Source organism: Parus major, chromosome 11, assembly GCF_001522545.3.
Source record: "Parus major isolate Abel chromosome 11, Parus_major1.1, whole genome shotgun sequence".
Classification (NCBI taxonomy): Eukaryota; Metazoa; Chordata; class Aves; order Passeriformes; family Paridae; genus Parus; species Parus major.
The window spans coordinates 448,746-472,156 of NC_031780.1; the positions used below are offsets into that span (position 1 = coordinate 448,746).

The window sequence follows — 23,411 nt, forward strand, 5'->3', positions numbered from 1 at the left end:
CACAGCCATTCCTGCTCCCTGATCTCCAGCATTAATTATAAAGTGAGACTGTTTACACAGTACATACCACTTTCCTGACTTCTTTCTTGTTTATGTCTAAACCTTTATGGACATAAAACTTTGGAATTTGCTTTTGGAATAAAACTGCAATTTAAGTGGCAATAACTGTGTTGGAAAACAACTCAGCTATTGCTCCCCCGGTGCTGTGGTCACGGCAGGTTTGCACTGGAGCCTCTCCCACTGGAGCGTGTTGGTTCAGGTCATCTCCTTGCTGTCCCAGCTGGATGGCTCCTTAGAAGCTGCAGCTTGAGGTGGCTCTCAGCAAACACTCCAGCTTTCCCTCCCGAGTCCCCTCCTTCCCTCTGCCCCACACCTGCTCCCCTGTGCCTGTCCCTGCACACGCTGGTCTGGGCTTTCTGGTGTTCCCCCTCTGCCAGGCTGGGGCTCAGGCCCTCACCCCTCCCCTCCCAGTGTACTGACCTGGCAGCCTCTTTGCTCCTCCAGACAGAACCCTGTTCCATGCCCTAAGACACCCCCCACAGGCAGATTTCCCCTGAAAGGGAAATTTTTCTTGTACAGTAAGTCCTTACAAACAAAAGAGACGTCCATCGGATGCCATACACAAGTGAGGGTACCAATAGTAAAGTTACTCATGCTCCACAAGCACTAAATTATTCCTTGTCACACTGGCCTGGCTGCTCATTTTGTCAGGCTGTCACACAATAAATTAATATGTTAGCTGTTTGGGGCTGAGAACTCTTCTATTTGTTCAGTAAAACAGATACTGCACACCCCGGGCACCATATAAAAATAATAAATTACCATAGCACACAGGCAAGGTATTACTTGTGTCTCTCCTCGCCTTTACTTTATCCCCTCCATCCTCTGCCTTTCCTCTGATCAATTCATCTTCCATTTACTTTCTATTTCTGTCTGTAGGTTTCACTCTAATACATACTGCTCTGATATTCCAACCATGCCACCTGCTCCAGAAGTACAAATACAAAGGCTCCACTGATGTGGAGAAGAGGAATCAACAAAAGTTCAAGGGGAGGAGAAGAAATAATGCATATATTGCATACTGCAAGAATATTAGGAAAAAGGAATCAAGCCTCCTACCTGGTGCTGTCTCTTCTGCTGACTTGGATGCCTCCTGATTCCTGCCAGATTCCCTTTACTCTTCACATCCAACACAGAAATGTGGAGACTTGGTAGCCAGGGGAATTGAACAGCCTCCTCTGTGTAGGCAGGTTGGGAGGTGTTTGACCCAATCTCCTTCGTAGGTTAAAATGTCTTTTAATTCTGGTGGGCTGTGTTGAGATGGGAATGAATAAACTCTCTCTTCATTTTAGTGTCCAGCTCGTGGAAGCTTGCACAGGCTGGATGTCAAGTCTGTCCAAATTCCTTTCCACTTTGGCAAGGTTATCCTACCTACAAAAATAGGAATTAAAATTAAGGTTTTGTTTGGCTTCTAACAAGTTCAGATCCTGCCCCACATTTTCCAGGACACACTTCCAACACAAGTTTTAACACACAGGCTCCCCAAGAGCTCCTGCAAAGTCACGGGAAGCCATCAAGTTATTGCAATGTGAGTGCATTATGCTTCCAAAGCATCACATAATCTTAACTAATACAAAAACCAACAGAATTTACTCTTTCTTCTTTTAAAAAAATAAATAAGCAAAGAAGCAAAATTTAAATATTTATTGAAAAGCTAAATATTGTGGCCTTGTGCAGTTATTGGCAGGAGATGCCATGCAAATAAAACGCCGGCAGGCTGCTGCTCCCCACATCCCGGAGCGCTGGCCCCGCACGTCCCGGCCCCGCGGCTCCGTTCCGGGGGCAGCGCCGCTGCTCCGGGCACAGCCGGGCTCAGGCAGGGGGAGCGCACGGCGAGTGCCCCGTGCCCGCAGGGACAGCGCCCGCAGCGAGCGCAGCGCGGCCGGGCAGCGGCACCCAGCCCCGGAGCGCCCGCAGGGACCGGGAGCCGGGGGGTGCCGGGCATCCCGGGCACTCGGGACACTCGGGACACTCGGGACACTCGGGACACTCTGACCACTCCGGACACTCTGACCACTCCGGACACTCCGGACACTCCTGCCTCCGCAGGTGACTGGCTGCCCGGGGGGAATGGCTGCATCCCGTTCCCACCCCTCCTATCCCACGTGGCCGTGCATTAGTGATGGGCACTGCTGGCAGATGGCAAAGTTCGAGCCGGGCTAATTAAACATACCGAGCTAATAACCTTCCATTTTGGGACCGGTATAATTCATAATTTAATGTATTGCTGCCGAGACATTAACCTTTCAATGACTGGCACGGTGCCCACAGCAGCCTGAGTGCTGACCATCTTTCAGGAAAATGAGTATTATTGTTAAAACAGGTATAAATCATTCATGGCTTCAGCTTTTGTGTCAAGCTGCACATGAAAATAAGTATTAGGCTGGGTAATTTATTTACCTTTTGGTGGTTATTCTTATGATTTCATGATCATATTCTGCGATTCATAAACATTGGCCAATTGCCATTTCTGTTCTCGTTTTACCATTTCAATATTGCCGTGGTTATTCTGATTTCCATCATTAACAAGTTCAAGACTGGTGCAGAGTTGCTTAATCCAGGCACAAACATAATCTCATTTCAAAGAGGAAAAATTTACTTTAAACTAATTCCACAGTATTCAATGCAATTATTAAAGCTACGGACTTGTTACAATTTAGCATTTTGCTAAAGGAAATGTTTCTTTGGAAACTGGTGCATAAACACATGGATTAAAAAACTTTCCAAAATTCTCCTTCCGAGCAGCTGGGAGGAAGCTCACACATTACTGAAGAGTTTAGTAAAGATCACACCCTATCTCTTCCAATGAAATGGCAAACAAAGACGGCCAATGCTCAGTCAAAAGGGGAAACTATCTCTGTCTTTGAAGGCACATTAAAGATGAGTCTAAAAAAAAACCTAAATGGATGATGAAGAACTAATCCATTTGCAAAACTGCTATTTTTGAAGAAAGAAGTTAACTAAGAAATCATCAAGGAGCTGTTTTTGAACGTCTGTCACATTTAGTGCTTAGGATAATGCCAAGACCAGGACATTTTGGAGGCAAGGAACAAAAGGAGAGAACAAGGAGCAATATCAGCATCACTGGTTTTAGGCTTCTCCTCAGGACTTTATATGGTCTCTCTCAGGACTATATAAACAGTGCCAGAAGATAAAACATTTGGACCTGCTCATGGGGACAACACTCCTTGGATGTGTTCCAAGGACCCCCTTGGAACAGGAATTATCTGAGAGGCTGAGGTTCTTCTGGGTACCTTCTTCATGCTGGAAACATACAGTGTTGGCCCCAAGAACATCTATTTTTTCTATTGATAACGATGCAGGAGACAACCCCTCACTCCTACAAGTGATCAGCTGCCTCTGTTAATCCATATCTGTGTCCCCAGTGGCCCAGGGCAAAGCTGGTACACCCTCCCTCTGGGTTCTGAGATGTGTCAATGAACCAGCTGCACCTGGATCAAAGCCTGGCAGCTCCTTTTTCCATGGACACTGCAGTGTCCCTGCATTTCACTCCCTCTGCTGGCTCCAGCTACACATCAAATGATGGTTTTGAGACCTGTAATTTCTTTAAGGTTGAGACATCCAAAAGTCACCTGGATCTTCAGGCTCCAGGGCCTGCCTTGCTGTCCTTACAGGCAGCTGGCAGGGATGCAGCCCTTCCTCCTCCCAGCCACAGCATCCTGGGCTTGGGACCTGAGATGGCACTGCCAGCCCTCCCCGTGGGCAGTGTGAGTGGGAAGTGTGCAGCTCCACTCCACGTTTGGTGCTCCCAGCCCTGAACGAGGGCAGGACCTCACCTCACCTGGCTGCACCCGCTGGGTATCTCCAGGTAATCCAGGTAAATCCCCATGCCACGCCGAGCCTCCCCTGCTGCCACTGCCTGCTGCCTTGGGCCAGGGAACTAGAGCCTGGCCTTCCAACATTTGGTAGCTCAGGAAGAATAATCAGGAAAGTAAGACTTCTGAGGAACACCCTTCCTAAGGTTGAAGGACCAGGTTATGCCAGCTGTGGACGTGCTGGTGCTGGCACAGCTCCTTGGGAAGTGCCCCCCGGCTCTGGGGGAGCATGAGCCCTCTTGGCCACGCTCCCCGACTCAGCTACGCAGACGGGCTCTTGTGCAATTCTTTGCTTTCCAGTAGCCACGTGACTTTCTATGGCAAGAGTTGCTCAATATGCAGTTCCTGTCTGAAGTGGCCCATCCAAAGTATTCAAAACAAGTTCTGAGCAAACCCGCATCTCAAGGGTTGGTGTTGCCTTTAGGCAGATATTGTTGTTATTTCACAAGTGGGAAAACTGAGGTAATATATTTTTTTTAAAGAGGGGCAGATGCTCCACGTGTACAGGCACTGAACACCCTTGGTGCTTATCTTAAGCTGAGAAGAAGCTTTGAAAACACCTAGATGTGATAGAGAGGCTGCAAATTTGGGCATTAATCCCCCTAAACCATTACGCTTTTTGCGACATATATTTACTTGCCATGGAAATGGACCTTGTACCTCATTGTTCAAATACTTGTCTGCAGTTATTCTGTATTTCAGGTTTTTGGTATTTCCCCCTTGTTCACATGCCAGGTGGCAAACCCCAAACTGGGGCAGAAGTCACTTCCTCCACTGTGGTTGTAAGAGAGTTAAAGTTCAGATTTCTATTTGTTCTCTTGAGGTCTTATTACTTGTTGATTAGGGTCTTTTGGGAACTGCATCAAACCTGTAATAATAAACACTCATTTCACTGGAAGTCTGTAGCTGCCGTGGCAGCCCCACGGCCCTTCTGCAATGGCACATGTACAAACCAACCAGGAAAGGCCTCTCTAACTTCTTCAGAGGCTTTGAAGGCTGGACAGGTCTGAGCCATGGGCATTTACCTGCCAGATTGGAGCTGGGGCTGCATCTCTGGCAGCACCCATGTCTGCATGTGCCACTCTGCCCTCTCCCAGCCCACAGAGCAGTGTTGTGAGTGGCATCTGGGCAGGAGCCTGGTGGGGAGCACATCTGTGCAGGGACAGCTCTTAGGGTTCCTTCAAAACAGTGACTAGTTCCCTAAATGCTGGTAGATTTGGGGACAGCAGCAAGTAAGGAGAAGTAGGACTGCGAGCACAGTGGCCACTCAATGTCCACAGTCCATTATCTCCTGTTCTGTTATGGCACCTGACCAGAAGAGATGGCCTGAAGGTGCCATCCTGAAGCTCAGGTGCTCTGTGCCTCAGCACATCCTCTGCTGTGTGAGGGTGCTGCTGGAGGAGGACACGTTTGCTGTATGAGCAGTTTCTCTGCGCTACCCTTGGCACTATAAACCTCTCTCCTCCCACAGGAACCCCTGGGCCGAGCAGCCCCATGGAATCTGTGGGCTGATGCCCAGTGCCAGCTCAGGTCAGGGATGCTGCATCCTGCTGGAGCACACAGGGCACACGGGGACACAGCCCCCAGATCCCCAGCTGGGACAGAAGAGGGTCCCCCAGTGAGGAGCAGTGGTGGGACAATTGCAGATGCTCTGTGTCTCATCCATGCACATGTTCCTAATTGCAAAACCTCTGAGTTCTCCTAACTCCAGCAGTCCAAGGTGTCATTTCCAGATTAGGTGCTTTGGAAGTGCCTGTATGGCATCGTTTCCACAGGCTGGATGTCCAAATGGATGGGATGGGATGGGATGGGATGGGATGGGATGGGATGGGATGGGATGGGATGGGATGGGAGCACAGTGTGGTCATGGATTGTCCTGGGCAGGAGAGGAGTTGCCCAGGACAGTGAGTCTCCAGGGAAGGGCAGTGGGTCTCCCTGAGACCCCCCAGAATGCGAGAGGCTGAAGCAGGAGCAGGTGTTGATCTCCAGCCGCTCGGTACCTGTTGGCAGGGGCGGATCGATGCGAGCCAGGGCAGCCGTGCACGAGCTGCTCCACAGTGCTGAGTATTGATCAGAGCTAACGGCTGCCGATAGCAACGCCGGCTGGACTGACAGGCCGAGAAGAGGAAAGGAGGAAACAGCCTTCGCTGGTGGCAGACGTTCAGAAGAAAGCTGATAAAAAGTCAATTCCACTTAAGTGAATGGCTGCTAACTAAATATTTTTGGGGCCAGAGCCTTCCCAGATAGCAGCTGGAATGTCTCTGCTCCAGAACTGAGACATCAAGTGAGCGTGGCATCGACGGCTGAGATAAGAGATGCTGCGCTGGCCAGCGGAGCAGGAGAACCGGATGGGCCAGCCCTGCCTGCCTGCCCTGCACAGCCACACACCCGAGGAGAGGACAGATAGCCAGAACTGCTTTTCCCAGGCCCAGTACTAAGATTGTGGACAATGCTTCAGGCCAACTTTTAGTGGACTGGATCAGTGCTTAAAGCACCGAATATAAAGTAATTCTCCAGCGGTTTGATTAATAGTGTCATAGTCACAGCTTCAGTTCAGGTTCAACCTTTTTAACGTTTTATTATTTTACAGCGTAATAAATCAGGGCAGCAGGAAAAGACAGATGCAGGAATGTCCCTGTCTCCGTCTGCTCGTGCAGACAATGGGTCACAGGATAACGGCTTCCAGGGCTGAGGCAGCTGATAGAAAATCTGCTGGAGAGGAGCCTGTACCAGCGCCAGCGGTGCTCTGAGGAAGGAAGAGGCAGCTGGAAGCCAGTCAGCATGTCCTGTGGAGCTGGAGCATGGACCAGGGAAGGAGCAGGCCGGGGCTCCCAGGGGATAACTGGGATGAGATGTCTCCTTGCTGACTGCGAGAGGAAAGGCAGCTGTGCCCCAGCACCAGCTGTGATGGGCAAAGTGGGATGCAGCCCCTTGTCCCGGAGCAAACGAGCCCCCTCCTGCCCTTCCAGCACCAGTGGTGACCAAAGCAAGCTCACCACACTGGTCCTTGCTGGTGCAGGGGTGGACACAGCTCAAGGCCTGTCACGGGAGGCTACAGCTGAGGGAAAGCTGAGCCTGTAGGGCCAGTGCAGGCTGCAGAGAGGAGAAAGCAGAAGCTTTGCAGCTCAGTTGGTGGACAACAATATAGATGATCCAGATGAAAGAAAGAACAGAGATGTTTTTATGAGATCAAAATAATAAGAGAAGTGCATGTAGAGGTTCATTTCTGATGGAGCTGATGGAGAGACTGTGGGAACATGAACCTAAAACAGGCAGGGGAAGGGCTGGAGGTGGTGAACAAACCTGACTTGTTAGGAAGGACAGATGGAGGAAGAACAAGGGATCTGAAGGGATAAAAAAGACAAATCAAATACTAAGAAAACTCCTAAGGTGTATTTTTTATGGACTGAAATGTATGTGTAGCAGCAGAAAGAAGTGGCTGTGGCAATCAAAGGAAGCAATGACAGAGCCTTGGAAAAGAGGTTTTGTCATTAGAATGGAGAGTGGAGAATGATCCAGTCATTCAGAAATTGTGAAGGGTAAGGGAAAAACTGGGTCACAGTAAGAAAAACTTAATGGAAAAGTATCAAAAATCTAAGAAATGTACTTTGCTTCTCACATCACCTTGTTTGTTTTGTTCAATGCGAACCTCAGGACAGCACACAGAGATGCAAATAAATTCATGTGAAACGTGGTGAGAACAAGTGAGACTAATGCTTGAAATTTCTGCCCTGTATTTATAGGCTGCTGCTTATATTGCAGAGCAAAGCAAGTTGCATATTGAACAAACATTGCACTGTTTTCCATCTTCCTTTAACAGGAGTTAATTTTACTTTTAAATTTTAATTAGTTTCATGCAGGGCCTGGCAGTCCCAAGGCAGAGGCACCACAACTTACAGGTTATTTGTCATCACAATTTCAGGACTGTTAAAGGAGGTGTAAGTTACAACCCGGGGACTGGATGACTAAAATATTGTCAGCAGCTGGACTCGGCACACAGTTATTTGTATCTGCATGTGCTGCTGTTGGGGTGTTTTTAAAACAAGGAGCGCTGTCAGTGCCTGCCTGACACTGACACCCAGGTTTGCTGTCATGTGGGTGCTGCAGGCTGGAGTGCCCGGGCCACTGACACGGACAGACACACTGCCATCCACAAATGCTACAGCTGTTATGTACATGCTTTTAAAGAGAATGCCTGGAAACCTTGCATTTACTTCTAGACACGTTTAAATACAGGTTAACTGTGAGATTTAAGCCACTTTCTGACAGTGGACCTTCAAGCGAAGGCATTGGCACAGCTAGAAAACTCCTTCAGCCCATGTGTACCATTGCTGGACGGTCAGGGAAGAAATTCCAATGTCTTCTCTGCTAAATTCTGTGCAATTCCAAACTAGACTGAAATCCAGCTTGTTTCACTGCTTCCCTACCAGTCTACCTCCCTGCTTTTTGTTATACTGGAATGTTTTAAGGCTGACACAGTACAGGAAAAACTAATAAAATCTATTAGACTTCCAGCACAAAAGAGAAGAGATTTCTAAGAAATACTGCACAAAAAAAAGTGCAGATTAAAAAAATGGAAGCAGCAGAGAACAGCAACTATGTGCCACAAAAAGATAAACACAAAAAGCTCTGCTCTCTTATAAGACACCCACAGTCTCCATCTGTCATCCCAACCCTTCCTCTCCCAACTGTTCTTAAATTAAATGAATGCTTCTAATGGGCAATTTTCTCATGAAAGCATATGAGAATTCATCCAAAGACAAATTAAAACAATGCTGTGGAATCAAGCAATTCACCTCTCTCATAGGCTGCCTGACTTCAGTGGTTGCATTTACAATAGAAAAAACCAATAAAACACCCAAATAAAGAAAAACTGGCAAAAGAACAAACCTGGCATTGACCATAACCAATGCAAACACAGCTTGCTCTCTGCAATAGTTCTCACAGTACTAAACTGAGACTAAAGGTTATTTTCCTCTGTATAAGAGACTCCTGTATACATCAGAATTAGTGGTTCTATCCTTTGTGGGCCCTGCAGTCCAAACACCTCCCAAGAGATCAGCGGTGTTAAAACTCTATGTTATGTTTTTCTTCATGTAAATAAGCCTAGCTTGGCCTACTGTATCTAAAGTGGCTTTAAAATGTATTTTTCTACTCATCACGTACTGTTCAAGTTGCTTTTAGCATCCTACACAGCATCCCATCCATGCTGGACATGAATAACATGTTCAGATTTTCCATTCTCACTTTGGTTTCTGGTCACCTGAATTTTGAGGTTACTGCTTAGTAACAGAATTCTTCTGTATTTGGGGTGAATGCATTTAATTTCTGTCACTTGAAGTCTCCATGGATGTATTAGCAAAATCGCAGTGAAACGTTTCTATTAAACTCAGGTCTGGAGGAGGACACTTGAAAAGGAACCAGATGTTAAATTCAGACCCCATCAGCTGCCAGTGCCTCCTTCACAACAGCTCTCGGCTGCCTCTGTATTTCACTGTTTGCACTTTGCATTCACTCCAGGCAGTCTGATACCAAATGGTTTGGGTATTTTGGTTTCCTTAGCTAAGAGTCCCACTAAATTTAGATCTAGCAGCAGAAAGGAACTAAAAGGAGACGAGCCACACCTGGGGCCCCAAAGAAGTCCCCAGGCTGAGGCTGGAAGCCATCCCCATGGGATGGGGACGTGTGGCTGGGCACTGCTCCCCCAGGGCTCCATGGCTGGCAGTGTAAGCTGGTCCTGGGCCAGGGCCATGCTCAGGAGTGTCCACGCTGCCACGACAGGGACACTGGAATGGTGGCTGGACAGAGCAGGGGCTCCGTCATCGGTTCCCTTTGCTCTAGACTGTTCTGTCGCTGCAGGTGCTTCGTTCCTCCCTCTGGAGCTTGGCACCAGATCACAGTGCACACGCTGCCAGTCCCCTTGGATTTCCTTCTCTGTTTGCTTTAATCTTCCGTGCTCCCTCCCCGCTCTCTGTCTTTGCATGATTCCTGCCCTCACCCTCTTCATTACCAAAGTCACTGTGACTGCTGGAGCTTGCACCAGAAGGTAACTGACCGTCCCCAGACCCCCTGCTCTCTGTGATTCCTGCATGTGCTCTTTCACAGTTCCTCTTACTGAAGTCCCTCACTGTTGTACTTAACCACCGTGAGTGACAGAAATCCAATGCTGACCACTTCATTATGTACCGACCTTGTCCCCTGGCCTCCTGCCCCTCCATCTCTCTTGGGCAGTTTGCCCTGTGTCGTGAGTCCTTGTTAAAGGTCAGGACCCCAAACCATCAGCACTGGTCGTGTTGTTTTACTGTACCACCAGAGAAATCAGGGCTGTCGGATCTCATTAGAGCCCTATTTACGGGTGGAGCGCCGCTCCTGGCGCGGGATGAGCCACTACCTTCGAAATGCAATCTTCCCCAGATCAAACCAGCAGCACACAGGGATTATATTCCAGCAGTCAGTCTCTCATAATCGCTCCCACCCTTATTGGCATGGCTACTGCAGGCCCTGCATGAGAAAGGAAATCCTCTTAAGCAAATACTCCCTGCAGGAGTAAGGCTCTGCTTCCCGGTGAGTGGCACAGGCCGTGGCCACAGGGAGGGCAGGGCAGGTGGCCCCGTGCTGCTGTGGCAGCAAACCAGAGACATGCCAGAGCTGATGAGAAGTGTGAACTGATCCTCACAACGCGCCCCGAAACGAGCTGGGAGCTGTCACCACCGCGGGAACGGGGAAGTGACGCCGCTTCCTGCGTGTGACACCGCAAATGGGCGGCAGCACCGCAAGGTCCATTATTCACAGCCTTAGAAAAACTTCTTTAAACTGTAACTCTTATCAGCTTCTTCTCTGACATGAGTATTAAAACAGAGACCCTTTCCCTCATGGATTTCAGCACAGTTTTCAGTCACAGCCATGACAGCGCACTAAGGGATTTCCAGAGGATGCTGCCAGGTGGGTTGGATGGTAAATAACATCATGCTCCACGTGCAAACTGAGCTTTTAAAAGAAAGTTTCAGTGTGGCTGTTTCAGCACAGCCGTGTGCTGAATTGATAATTTCCCAGTGCACAATGCAGAAAATGATGCAAACGCATTGCATGAATTCTGAAGACAAAGAGAAATCTCAGCTGCTTAAATGAGAATAAATCAAAAAGTAAACACAGAGGCTAACAAGAATCATAGGAATAACCTCGAGAACCAAATCCCATCTAGGAGAAATCCCTGTACAACACGGCAGGACAGAAGAGGCAGCATGCTAAACTCACAAAATACAGATATTTCACTTAAATGAGAGTTTTGTAACAATTGCCTTTTGGACCACATGAGCTCTGAGTGCACTACAGGGTGACACCTCATGATTTTTCTAGAAGCATTTATAGTACTTCAGCATTCCTTGCCTGAAAAATTCCACCTTATCAGACAGTGATGTTCCTCCTCCTCCTCAGGATAAGCCAGCTGATGTGCACAGGGACGTGCTGCTAAAGCCAGCAGCCCATGGATGGAAAGGGAACAACTGTGTGAGGAAAGAGGGGCTAAAGGAACCATAAGGGCAACCAAGCCTGGAGGCAAGGTTTGGATGAGTTTTTATACCACCTTCTCGTGGGTTTTGTTATTAAATTTAATGCCTAGAAAGAGGATAAAGTTAGATGTTGTACAGTGAGAGGATTATCTTTGTATGGCAGTCTGGGAAAGGCATGGCTCACATGCAGTCCACAGCAGAATTTTGAAAAATCCTTCTTCAAAAAAAGTCTAAAAAGAGGAAAAACTATGAAATCCTCAACTAGATGGAAAAAAGAGAAGATCTTAGCAAGTCTAACAGACAGCCCTAAAACCAAAGCACGCAGACTTGATATAACTTATTAGAGTGGCAGGAGAAGGCAGTATCTGCACAGGAACAGCAAAGTTATACAAGAGGAGGATTTACCAGGAGCTCAAAAACCTGAGAATATGGTCCAGATTAAAGGGAACTCGACACCTGCTTTGCCCAGTTCTGAGCTAGGCAGGTGCAGCTGCATTTTCAAGAGAGTGTGTAAGGAAGGACTCTGACACACACGAGAGGTGAGATGGGGAAGAGCCTTAACCAAAGCCAGAGACATTTTACTCCAGATTCTCAGGCGATTGGGAATGAGAGGATAAGGTTACCACACGTGTTAAAAAGCCAGATCTGCTTTCTTCTAGGTCACTAATTCTGATATTTTTGCATCCACTTGGGTCAGCAGGGTCATAAAATATGACCTCTCCATTTTGCAAAGTTTCTTCTAAATCATTCTCTAAGAGCTCCTTTAATGTGTTCTTACCCAGAGCAGTGGGGCTGGCTCAGCTGGGCTCCTTTTCCATTCCATGCACAGTTACAGACATTTACTGCAAGGGCCTGTGATGTTCAGTAGGGGAAGAAGAGCTAAATTAGGCTAAAGTGCATTTTAATTTAATACAATTTTTGCTAATACTGAAAATAGACATACATGTGACATTGTTTAACATTTCAGTATTTGCTTAATTAGCAGCTCCCTATAAGAACAAGTCACTCTTGGTGAGGTGAGTGGTTCCCTGGGGGGCTCCAGAAGGGGTCTCTGCCCAATGTGGGTGGTTCCCAAAGCTCCTTCTCTGTGTGGCCACGCTGAATTTGCTGCTTGGCTTCAGCACTGGAACTATCTGTCAGGTCCAAAGCGGAAACAGAGTTTGAAAGGCAAACATGATCTGTGATCAATATCCTAACAAATCCAATGGAAGCCCCAGCTCCCAAAGGGTTAATCCAGAGAAGAAAAGGCATCCGCATGTTTAGTGAGCTAATGTGTTTATTGACTGGGAGGCCTTCAAGTCTTCAGCAGGGAAAAGCTCCGATAAGTGACTGGAAGTTCGAGTCAGACAGCCAGCTTTGGGTGGAACTCGGGTGGACAGGGTTACCTTTTCCAGCTGACTGGCTTCTGAGACTTCTGGGGGGTCATCCCAGGCTGTCCTGTGGCAGCGGGTCTGCAGCTGCCCAGAATGAAACCCACTGTGGAACAGGGGTGTTCCCACAACAGGGAGTGTCCAGGCTGGCTGGTGTGGACACAACACAGGCACCAGCATCCCTGCAGTGTCTCATGCTGTTCATGTTTGAGCCTGGACCTGGACTGTCCTGCAATCCTCTGCCACAGTCCTGCAGCCAGCTCCTGGATGGACACTCCTGATTTCCACTGGGGCATTCTGAAGTGTGCAGTGTCTCCCTGCTGAGAGCCTGATCGTGCTCAGTGCCTCCCCTTCCCAACCTGCAGCTGACCCCTCGCTCCCACAGCGGCACACATGGTGCTGGGCATGGGGACAGCTGCCCGGCCACCAGCCTGGTGGGCAACCTGGCCCCAGCCTGGAATGCACTGGGCCACTGTGACCCCCCCATCCACCCAGGCTCAGGGACAGGCTCAGGGTCAGGGGTGAGGGTCTGCCTGCTCACAGAGTGTGAGCCAACACTGTCCTCAAATTGCTGGAGGGAAGAGACAAAGCTGCCCTCCCACTGCCAGCTGTACCCAGGGCTGAGGACATTGGTTTTATTGGAAAACAGACAACCCAGGAGGTGATGGAAGGGGCTGACAGCAGCTGGAGAGCTGCCTCAAGGGCCCCACGGAGCTGGCTTTCCCCAGGATGAATCCCCCAGGATAAATCCCCAGTCTGCAGGCTCAGCCCCCCGTGCCAGCTCTGGGCTGCCCTTCCCAGCCTGAGCAGAAAGCCCTGGTGACCCCACAAAGGCCTGGGTCAGGTACTGTGGTGGTGACTACAAACATGCAATGAGGGGATATTCCTTATGGATTTCTGTTATATTGGAAAAAGATTGTAACCAAACCATATACATCCCATTTCCGCATTAGTTAAGAGATTGTAAGAAGATAAATTAAATTAAAGGTCCATCTAGCCAATGTCCTGTCATCAACAGGGACCAGTAACAGTTCTGCAGGCAGGAGTATGGAATCAGTGGGCAGACGGTGCTGCTGTCACTAATAACTTCAGACTAAAGGACTTTCTGAACTACAAGATTGTCCCACTTTCAGCAGTCCTCGGTGGATTTTTCTCTCAGGAAGCTGTTCAGTTGTTCCTGCACACAGAGATCATCAAGAGGTGCCGGTGTCCCAGGTGCCTACCCAGGAAAGAAATGAATACCCTGGAATATTGTCCCCTCTAGGTCTGGCAGTCTGGTTGGGAATACCTGACGAGGAGCAGCACCACCACGGCCTCAGAGAGGAGAACGGGCAAAATGAATTCTGGCACAGCTCCCAATGAAAGGCCTGAAGCAGAAATTTGGGCTGGGCACCAGCACCACGGACACGGGTCACACAGGGATGTTCTCCCCGTGCAGAACCGCAGCCTGGGCAGCCAGACCTGCGGCACACGCTGAGCTCGGAGCCCTGCTGGATCAGGATCCACAGTCCTCGGGCTCGGCATCTTTGATTGACCGGGCCATCAAAAGCAGCCCCGCTCGCTCCTGCTCGCAGGCTTCTCCTCACCTTCATCTGCATATTCAAGGATCGCCGATGTCTGGCTGTCAGAGATGGTGACAGTTGGGGGGGTTTTTTAGCTTTATCAAGGGGGATTATTTTTAACCCAAATTATTTTGCATTGTAAATGTTTAAATCCACATCAAATCCAGATTAATGCATAAAATAGTCCAAGAGGGTATTTACTGTGGGGGAAAAAATAACAATAAACCAAATTATTATGGCTAGCTTCCATCTGAAGTGTTTTTAAAAGGGGAAAGTCTGAAATTTTGGCTAAAATATCACTTCAAGGAGAAGATTGAAATAAACCTCTCTGTAAAACGGCACAAGTTTACATACAAACTGGAACCCTCGGTACTTTTTCACAACATGACTGGAATTAATAATGCAGATAAATCCTAAATAAATCAGGATTAGTGTTAACTACGTCTTGAGGTTTAATACGCTGTAGGAAAATGAAAGGGGCCGGCGGGGGAGGAGGGAGCTTTGCCTTGGAGCTGTGCGGAGCTGCCCGGAGCCCCGGCCCGCAGAGCTGGGCAATCCAAGCTCTCCGGGATGTGTTCAAAGGATGCTCCTGCCGGGGGTCACCGGGGAAATGCTCCCGGCCCAGGGGGAGGGGTGCCTCGGAGTTTTGGACAGCCCTGCTGTTTGGATCTGGTTTCAGGAGGTCAGCCGGATTGCAGTATTTTACCGTCTTATCAGCAAAAAGATTAAATTTCCCTTCGTGGTTAAAGAGCTCAACTCCACTCTGAAGGAAAATATAAATAAAACTGCCAACACAGTCGCTTGAGAAAAACCTGTGGCAGCGAGTCGGGGCTGGGGAGCAGCTTCTCCGAGGCCAGGGTGTCCTCAGGGTGTCCCCAGGGTGTCCCTTCTGTCCCAGGGCTATCGCACAGACTGCCTCTCCCTCTCCTCTCCCTCTCCCTCTCCTCTCCTCTCCTCTCCTCTCCTATCCCCCCTGTGCTGATCAGAGCTGGGGCTGATGAACCCCTCACTCTCTGACACAAAAGAAGAGGGTTAAAATATTTACATTTGTTTTCAAAACCCCAGAGGAGTAGAAAAATGCTTCTTGTGTTCACTTTGTTACCTGGGAGTTCGGTCTCTCTGTTCTGGTTCTGTCCTTGCACCCCTGTGTAAAGACACCAGCTCAGGGCTGCCCTGCCTGTCCCAGGTGTGGGACTGGGCTGGAAACTCGCAGAAATTGGAGGCATTCTAAGAAATCTCATCTCCCATCTGTTTCCTGTTCCTCTTTCAGCACTTCCCCAGTGCTCACACCAGCTCTGGGGCTCAGACGAGCTGAGGGCCAGGTTCTCACCCACCTTGTGCCACAGCTCATCACCAACACCTGTGCCAGTGGCAATAAATCCATCACAACAACAGTCCCAGGACACATGCCACTTCTGCCATCCCTGGTCCCTTTGCCTGTGTGTGCATGTCACAAACCTGATCACAATCCCACCCCTTTGCCTAAAGCAGCAGTTTGCTAGACTTCAATGATAACCTGCTGGCTTTCTGGGGAATATTTACCTACGATTAAACATTGACCAGTAAGCAAACAGAGGAGGTTTTCAATAATTTTTCAATACTTAAGAGCTGGAAATGATCCTGTTTTATATCACACAAAGCAAGTGCCAGCAGTCAGTAGTGTTGGAGCTGATGTTAATTGCTGGGGTTCTGAAACACCACCTCCTGTAAGAGTGAGTCTGTGTCTCTGGTCTCTACAAGAACAGCCCTGTAGGTCTGTGTCCTAGGTGGGAGACCTGAAATGACCCTGGTGACACCCCCTGGCAGGTCCCTCTGAATGAGTCAGCACATTCTCCTCACTGCCATTGGAAACTTCAAAGAAAGGTAAAAAGAAAATAAACCCCAAGTCTGCCTTTTCTTTAAGGGAACTTCAGCGTAGGTCTGAGGAGATAAAGATGAGATGCACAAGCGTAAGAAGTCCTGAGATACCTCTGATTGCTCCAACTCTCACAGAGATGACACTGATATCACTCAGGAAATCAGAGCACGGTGCCCACCCACGGGTTCTGCTCTCCCAGGAACAGCCACAGTGTTGGGGCACGAGTCACCCACAGAGCCCAGGTGACTTTCAGGTCGCTTCAGATGGACCAAACCCAAAGGATGCTGGAGAGGCCCTGGGCCGGGCTCACAGGGGCCCAGAGCGTTTATCAGTGGGGACAAGTGGTACCAGCTGTCTGATGCTGAGACCCTCCAGTTCCACACTGCACTGACCCATCCGTGCAGCCAAAATCCCTTCTTTGGGCTGACATCAACATTTCAGCCAACACCCACAGGCACAGGGCTGTGCTGGAGCAACAAACCAACTCCCTCCTTGCCCAGCTCCAACCAAACACGTGTCAGAGCAGAGGGAGCTGGGGCAGGGCCCTGGCACTGCAGGCTCTGAGCCAGGCACACGGGTCCTGTCCAGCCCTGTGCCCTCGGAGCTGCCGTGTCCAGCCTGGGCCAGCAGCCCCAGCTTCAGCTGCCACCAGCAAATCCTCCACAGAGGCTCAGGAACATCTCTCCAGCCTGTCTTTGCCAGCTGCAGGGAAATGTTTCTGGAGGTTTCACCAGGATTCTCAATGTAAATGTACAGAAACCATTGGGTACTCGTAGAGCACAGGAGCTGGTTTTGTAGTGTCATGTTTAAAAGTTTGGGTTTTGCTTTCAGCCATTTCCAGTAAAAGAAAAAGGAAAAAAAAGTCCCAGAGGGAGAGGGTGGGTGGAAGGTCACTGAGAAATGGATGTGACTTGTGCTGTGTCCCCTGCCATAATGGGACCACTGGCCCCTCATCCTACTGAGCAAAGCCTGAGTGGGTTAAATGCACAGAGACAAGACTGGTTATGTTCCTCAAAAAACCCACACAGTGCTATTCCCACGTGTTTGAAATGAGTAACTCTCCCAAGCCTAAAGACACCTGTGTGGAACAGAGCAAATAACCTGAAAACTGCCTGTGAAAACCCAGATCTAAGGACAATTCATTTGGTGCTCCAAAAGCTGCAAATTTCTCTTCACAAGGAAGTTTATACATCTCTTCTAAAAGAGGATATGAAAGCAGCTATAAAAAACAGGAATCAAAGTACAACAAATTAAACAAGGAAACATCTGTGATGATCAGTATGAGCCAAAGCTGATGGGTGTGAACAACTTATAAGGAGAGCCAGCTGTGTCAAGCACTACCCACAGAACCCTCACAAACAATAAACCTGAGAGTTCTAAAGTTCACCTTTGATACGATAAATTCAAATAATTGATTATTATGTGCAATAATTAACCGTTACTAAACAGAGAAGGGAAAAGTGTCAATAACTGTGGAGTAAAACATTCCTGGTGCACATCTGTAATCAAAGTGGTTGATGTAAATATATAATCAAGGTCATGTAACAGTAAAGGTGTAGGTTAAGTAGCATCTGTTAAATATAAAGATTTTTAAATCACCAGCTCTGAACACTTGTATCTAATAATTTTAAAAGAATCGTTTGGAAACTCTTCAGAAGCTTCTGGCTAATCCTTAATATGTCTTCGAGAAATGGGAAAGTCTCTGTAAGGCTTGGGAGGAACTTTGGCTGCAGGACTTTTAGAAGTACACAGGACTAAGCAGAGTGTGCAATAGAAGGTAACACTGACCATGTGCCAGCAAAGAGATGAAGGATTGCACTGTAAGTAACTGTTGGTTTGAATTTTCTCAGCAACTTTCATTGTGGAATCTTAGATCACCAAATCTCACCTATGGCAATGTTGTAAAGGTGTGACAAGCCCAAATTTCCCAAAGGAGAGTGATGAGAAAAGCCTCCAGCCCTCCATTCAGAGCTGAAAACCAAACACTCTGTGGGATGGTCTTTGCCTACAATACTTGAAGCAAGTGGAGGTCTGAGAGGAAATGTCCAGCAAGGCCAGGCAAAGAGGAATGACTCATTTGGATCTTAGCAGCACTGAGAGCTGGAGCCCTGCCAGAAGCCTTGCAAGGGGCTCCTCCACTTGGTGATGCCCCTTTGGTGCAAGAACCTCGTTATCCCTCACAAACCAAGGACTGCAGTGCTCCCCTGCAGGTGTCCAGCATCCCCCTGGGCCCTTGCCCCAGGCACAGCAGTTTGAGCCACCAGGTAACACCAACTGCCTGAAAATCAGGTCCCTTTGCAGCACTTAATGCTGCACACACAAAAGTGTCAATAGCTTTGGTCTGCTGAACAAAAGGTCAGTTTCTAAACAAAGAGGTACAAGGTGCTACATCAGATGGCAGACTTCAGGAACTGAAATGACAGCAAAGCTGCTGATATACAGAGAATTGGGAAAAGAAATAATTATTCAATAAATTCATACACAAATAATAATGGACTATACAGCTACCTTTCATAGGAGAGGAGGAACACGTAAAGGAACATGGAAAGTTTGTTTTCCTCAGGCACTTACAGTGCAGTATTTAATTTGAAATGATCCTTTCCTGGGCACACTGATCATAAGGATGTGATCTTCCTCTTCCTCATCTCCTTACCTCTGTGTTTTTTCTATCATCAGTTTTATTTGGCCTTAAACTAGACAGTATTATTTATGGAATAAATGTCAAGTTTTCTCATGAGCTTAGTGGCAAGCACCATGACAACCATGTCCTGGTGTAGATGCTATTGACATTAAAGTAGGATGTAGTAGTAGTAGTAATCATAATAATAATAATGATGATGAGGTCAAGGCCCTCAAGTGAGGTCTCTATCATTGCAAGCCATAACTTACAAGTGCACACCAGTGTTACACCACTGCAAAGCACAGTGCTCTTCCTGGGGTTGGACAATTAAAACCAACCATGTGGTGAGTCCCAGGAAAAAAATCACTGACAATCACAAACAATCTATTATTATCCAATATATCCCTAACATATCCATACATATATGTATGCAGACATCTGTATATCCTTGTATTTCATAGGGAGTGCATGGAGAAAGCCAGGGCAACACTTGGTGTTCCCTTCTTCCTAAAGTGGTTAAACACTGATGTTCTTGGTACTGGCTGATTAGTCTGAGCAATTTTAATAAAAGAAACACCACCAAATAAAAGAAAGAGTAAAGAATCCTTCCCCTCCGCCTCACATCATGTGGCTGCATCCTCCATATGGCCAGAAGGAAAAGCCATCTCCCATTTGCCCACCAAACCACATATTTAATCCATGTGCTTATGTCAAACTTAATTACAGCACATTTGGCATAAAATAACAATCCACATCCTTGGAGAGTGGAACTTAAGTAGTTAATATGTGTGATTGAATGAAAGTGCTTTGCTGAATGTTTATGAGAAACCCAAGACAGCCAAATGTGGTGATAGTTTAACCATTTAAACACCAGCTCTCCCGCCCTGCCCGGGACAGCACCTGCGCAGCCGCCCCAGGCTGGGAGAAGTGCCCTGCACACACACCTGGCCCAGCCTCGCCCAGCAAACCTGCTGCCACCAAACAGCCCAGTGGTGCTCTGAGAGACAATTCTCCTGCCCCTTTCTCTCATTATGTGCCTTAAAAAGATCTTGGTGTGTCTTTCTTTCCTTGTCTGTAGAACTCACAGGACTCCAAATGCAAATTTCCTGTCTGTATCCTGCAGAACCCCTAAAGAAGCAGTCCTAAAACCTGGCAAGTGGTTCTGGATTTATGTTCAGTCAGAGATTTACTGGGGAGATAAGGACAGAATGAAGAAGGGCAGAATGCAGAGGTGCTTCAGGTCCCACAGGGCAATCAGCTGGCTTTGGGATCACTCCGAGACAGAGCCTGAGAACTCCTGGCCCTTGGACCGTGTGACACCCTAGAGCCTCGGGAGTGCTGCTCATGGGGGACCCTTGGAGCACAGGACAAGGTGTCTGCTGGCTCCAGCTGGCTCTCTGGCCAGTGATGCTGGGAGAGGGATGCACAGAGACTCGGAGCACGCTGCAGGAGCACTGGGCAGCTGGGAGGGGATCAGAGGAACTGCCTGGGAAACAGCCTGTGCAGCAATGGCATAAAGGGGATGGAGGCAGGTCCTGGTGGTGTGTGCAGTCAGGGGTGACACACAAACTAATCTTCAATGGAATCAGTCAAAAAGTGGTACAGGGGCCCAGAGAGGCTGCTGAGGTTTTAATGCCCCACTGGAGAGGGCCCTCGGCAGCTTGATTTCTGCTGGCCTTGCTTTCAGTGGGGGTTTGGACAAGGTGACCTCCAAAGGTCCCTTTTCACTCAAATTACACCCCAATAACCAGGAAGGACAGAAACAGAGGGTCACTGCAGTCAGCGCCCGAGATCACAGAGCGCAAGTAAAGTTCCCGTGTGAGAAGCGGTGTCTGTGGATAGAGCAGGGGAAGAATGAAAAGTGTTCAGCAGTGACCTTGCTACAAGGAGCAGGAACAAAGAGGAAACAGCTGAATGTGGTGCGGGGGTGACGAGCCCTGGTAATGGCCTGCTCCTGCTCCCAGACAATGTGCATGGAAAATCTCCCATTAACTTCGGTGACACGGCACCAGGCTCTAAAAGAGCAGGCACTAAAGTGGATGACAGTGTCAGAAAAGAGAGGAGGAAAGAAGGAAAAATTTAAGTTTCAGTTTCATCATGCTGAGGATGAGTTCACTGCTGAAATTCTGCTGTTCCCTCTTTCAAAAATGAAGATAAATATTTTGGACCAAACACAAGAGGAGTGGCTGGAATTAACTGACTCGGTGTCTTTAAAATGATGGCACAGCTTTCTTCTTGTCAGAGATTAATTCTTGATGATTTATCAGTGTGAGTCCTTCACCCTGCCCTGGATACAAAAACAGTGGTAACAGCCTAAAAACCATTACATTGCATGCAAAATCCTACAGAAATCAGTGCTGCACACTGATGTAACTGAGTGCGACACACTGGCTTTTACATCACCACCACCACCCTGTCTCTGCTAGCACAAAATAAAGTTAGTCTGCATACCAACTGAGAACATTTATATGTAGAAGATACATATACAGAGGACAAATGTGATAGAGCCTTTGAAAAATAAATGTATATAATACAACCATATATTCCTATGTCTAGAAAAAAGCACATGTTAAAGAAACTGGTTTCTAAAAACCTGTGCTTTTAGTCAGGGTGCCCAAAACACTGCCCAGACTACGATATAAATTGTATTTTCTGGTATGGGGAAGGTGATGAGAAGAAATCAAACAGCTTTGGGGCAGAGCTGCTCTGTAGCCTGGAGCTGCTGCTCACTGCTGCCACTTGGGTGCCTCATGAAGAAGGGGTGGCCTTTTGTTTGGATCCCGGGGACAGAGTCCCTCATGCCAACACAGATCAAATATCCACGAGGTGGGATCCAACAGTGCCCCCAGCGCCGTCCCGTGCTCCCAACCAGCAGTGCTCGAGGTGCGGGATCCAGGCACGACCCAAACTCACTCCCAGGTGTGGTCCCCACCCCAGAGAAGGCAGTGGCTGCCCTGGGCCCCTGCAGAACGTGTGTTCTGTGTGTGCCCAGCACCATCACTGACTGCAGCCAGCAAACGAGCGGTCCCGGCATCACCCAGCCCCGCTGAGTGCCGCCCTGGTGTCTGCCAGGCGCGGTGCCCTCTGCCCTGGGGCCGGACTCAGTTCCCCTTCCCACGTCTGCTTGACAGCCCTGTCTGCTCGGAGGGACACAGGATTCCAGGCACAGCTTTCCCATGCCATCGTCCCTCAGAATAGCTCTGCTCCCTGTATTTTTAGCAAGGCTCAAATGGGCCAATATGTTTGATTTTCCACTGTTTCCACCCAGCTCGAGTCCTGTCCGCGGCAGCCTCCCTGTGCTCCTGCCAGCGTGTCCGGCCGGTGCTGCAGGGCTGGGGACACGGAGGAGCTGGGAGATGGTAGCTCGGGCAGCAAGAGCTGCTTTGCATACTTGCAGTCGTACAAAGCTGATTTTCTGAGAGAGAGAGAGAGAAAGACGGAGAAAGGGGTTTCTGTAAGTAGCGGAGACAATGAGAACAAGGCAGGCACTATGCCAAGCACGGGAGGACTGCCAAAACACATATCATTAGCTTGGGCCAGCTATAAGCAAGGAAATGAGAAACATATGTTGGAGAGCAAGGTTAGGAGCGAGGGACTATGGGTCAGTGACAGTCGTCCGAAAACTTTTCCCTTGTTCTTCAGCTGTGGCCCGCCGGTGTCAGATGTCACTCTGACAGCCTTCATTTCTCATGACGGCCAGGCTTATTTTGGCCTGCTTGTTTTTTGTTGTGTTTTTTTCTTTCCCTCCCCTAATGGGAGTTATTGAGAGGAAGAAGAGAACAGACAAGAAAGACTTTGCCATTTTTTTTCCCACAGTTATGGGAAAATAACCTTGTTTTCTTCTCTGAAATCCTCACCCTTTATAAAATAACGGTGTCTCAGGACTGGGATTCTGCCTAGCCCTGGTGAAAAGAAAAGGGTGGGTAGTGTATTCTTAAGCAGTTCTTGATGTTCTTTCTTAAATATAATTAGATGCACCTCATTACCTCAAACTAAAGGCCTTTTGTACTTCTTCAGGGCTGTGCTTCCTGAAAGCCAAAGCATGCCACGGCTTGCAGCACCCACTCTTATTTTATAACATTAAGTGTATTTTTAACATTTGTACCCTTTATCCAGGCTGTTTGCAGATTATTTCATTTTTCCACACAGGCTACGCCCAGATGATATGTTCCTCACTGGCATTTAAGGAAGAGTTTGAAGTTCCCGTTCCCTGTCCCAGCATCATTTTGCCTGTTTTCCCTTTGATGGAGCTTACACTAGAGAGCGTCTCAAAGAGCATTGCTGCTTCCCTCTCTAGGCTGAAATATTCCCAGATAGAGAAGATCCTGTTAGGAATCTTAGATACCATCCCAAGAGACTTGTTTGACCCCTGTTCCCTGTTCAGCAGACTGACCCCTATGGGCCCCTCGGTTCCACCAGCGCCATGCTGGGGCTGAGCACCTTGTAAAACCTCAGGGAGCCTCAGCTTGCAAATGTACAGGAGGTTCATTTGCTTTGGGGCTTGGAATTGTGTACAGAGTGGAAAGAAAGGCAAGGATGCAAGGAGAAATTCATCCACCAAAAGCCAAATGCCATTCCTCATGGATGACCCTTGCCC

The 23,411-nt window shown here is 48.3% G+C and overlaps 1 long non-coding RNA gene across 1 annotated transcript in view; it reads right to left on the reverse strand.

Annotated features, from left to right (window-relative positions):
• LOC107209804 overlaps positions 1–23,411 on the reverse strand; it is a 175,884-nt gene continuing 152,473 nt past the window's right edge. The window contains exon 4 of the long non-coding RNA XR_001523714.3: positions 1–1,431. This is a non-coding gene — a long non-coding RNA (uncharacterized LOC107209804). The remainder of the gene's footprint in view (positions 1,432–23,411) is intronic.